The 2,307-nt window shown below is 38.7% G+C and overlaps 1 long non-coding RNA gene across 1 annotated transcript; it reads right to left on the bottom strand.

Annotated features, from left to right (window-relative positions):
- Positions 1–2,307, bottom strand: LOC116376705 (uncharacterized). The gene is made up of 3 exons (XR_004212134.1): positions 2,175–2,307; positions 1,221–1,304; positions 1–49 (listed from the first exon to the last, which is right to left on the bottom strand). It is a non-coding gene; the product is annotated as an uncharacterized LOC116376705 (long non-coding RNA).

Raw genomic sequence — 2,307 nt, 5'->3', positions numbered from 1 at the left:
CATTGCCCGGCAACCAGACAGGGTGCGTTCCAGGACGCCAGAAAAAACACTCCAGGACAGAACACAGGCAAAAAACAGACTCAGGAAACGGGATTCGTGACATTAACTATAATCCTAATGATTCACATTTCCTGTTGTTGCAGATGTATTTTCCTGCTGTAGCAAACTAGGTCAAATTAAGATCCTACATCTGTAAGAAGACTGGAGGCCATTGTTGATCAAATTTACATTGTTTATCAAATGTTTTTCTGTTGTAATATGTGACCTCTGTTAGCAGATTATTGATAATGGCATAACTGGTTGTTTTTTTGTGCTTTCCTTTATTTTCTAAATATAAAAAAAGAGGATCTGAAGAAGCTCTATCAACGCTGCATGAAAACAAGGCCTCAAAGGGACTTCATTTAATACAAAGTGCTATAAAGTTTGTATAGGCGTATTATTTCTTGTTGGATGATATAGTTAGAAACAGGTACAGTTAGAAACAACATGTGCACCAGTCTAGTAGTTAAACAAGGTGTCAATAGTGATTTTGAATAAGCAAACAGTAGTAAATGTTTTTAATAGTAATTCAAAAGGGTTTATAAAGGAAAAAGGATCAGGAGCAATTCAGTAGTGACAACACTAAACACACAGATGGCACTGGCAGTAGTATCAATAGGGATTGAGTAGGCATACAGCAGTAATGTGTAGGCATTGTGTAGTAATTCAGTAGTGAACATGTAGGAATTGTTTAAGTATGTGTAGGTTTTAAGTATTAGATACCCAAAAGCTCATTAGTTACACAGTAGCCATTAAGGGAGAAATATGTAGTGATTTAAATAGGATATATGTAGGGTTCACCAGTAGTAAAATGTCCCAATTTATCATTACATAAATCACTACACATCTCAGTATCAACCAAGTAGTATAACCAGTAGTTTTTGTGTATATCTTGTGTAGTACTTTTTGAGGGAGATGCTGCAGCTTTTTCATGGAACATGTGGCTGCTGGACACTGTGTTTCCCATGGGACTGGAGAAGCTTACTGAAGAAGTAGAGGGGTAGTCTGTAATAAGTGTCATGTGAGGACACATACTGCTATAAACCACCTGAATGACTGGTGGTGCTAGTTGTGTAACCTACTTAGAAATGCTGACTGCCAACGATTGTATGAATGTGTTGAGGGTAAAAGTCATGAAAACATAATGGAGCCACAAAAACTGCAGCAATGTTATTTCTTACCAGAGATGAGTTTGGAAGTGTCTTGCCTCTGCAGTCAGCAACTGATGGATAGGTGGTTGACTTACTCTGTTTATGGCAGAGGTCCTGTAGGCCAGAGAGGTGTGAATGGGCCTAGTCACCATCAAACAAAAGATTTCACTCAAATCCATTTAGGCAAGAGTAATGTATTACAGGATTTCTGATTAGTTGATACAATAGAACTTGGCTTCATCATTGCTGATTAATGCATTTGGATACCCATGATGTTACACCTGTGTGTACCGTAACAAGTTTGACTCAGTACACTACTTCCATGTGGTATGGGAACTGAAATGTGCTAATAGTAAAACGGAACCGCTTTTACAGATGTGTTTTGTCTTACTAGTTCCTGGAACAACATGGTCTGTGATTTTATTTCGCTATGGTGACGCTAAGCTTGACCAGCAAACAAACCGTATCTACGACCACACAAATAATAGGACTGATTTTGACAGAGTTGAAAACTTTATTTAATTTATTCTAAGTGTTTTCTAATTGGTGTTCACATTACCTACTGGGCGGAAACTGGTTCAATCAGCGTTGTTTCCACATAAATTCAAGCAAAAAATGTAATGTCATGATGTTGAACTTTTAACCTAAATCCAATGGCAGGTTGACATTTTTGGTTGATTTCACGTTAGTTGAAAGCTCAACCAAATGTAAATCAAAACTAGACGTTGAACTGACGTCTGTGCCCAGTGGGTAACGTTTTTTGAGAGAGAATAATACTGAATCACAAAACATTTTATGTCCTCTAATCATCTCAACCCAGTTAAATCTGGCACAGGTGTTGATATCCTTGCTATCAATTACATTCGGACTATTCAGCACCCTTGTTAGGGCTGTTCTGACCAATGCAGCGTCCCACCATACGCTGGCCTGCATAGGACAATACAGTACATTTTACACACACACGTCTTATTCAAAATGGCTTACCTGGTGGACATTTGTTGCAGCACCATTGGCTTACCAAGCATACTGTGTCTCATTGTCGCACGTGAAGGATTGGACAAGAGAGGAGAGAAGGGAGGGATAGAAAGATGTGGGTGATCCACCAGAAGAGATGCAT

The sequence above is a fragment of the Oncorhynchus kisutch genome, linkage group LG13 (genome assembly GCF_002021735.2).
Source record: "Oncorhynchus kisutch isolate 150728-3 linkage group LG13, Okis_V2, whole genome shotgun sequence".
NCBI classification, from domain to species: domain Eukaryota; kingdom Metazoa; phylum Chordata; class Actinopteri; order Salmoniformes; family Salmonidae; genus Oncorhynchus; species Oncorhynchus kisutch.
The sequence above is the reverse complement of the archived record's forward strand: the minus strand, read 5'-3'. Positions and strand labels throughout refer to the sequence as shown.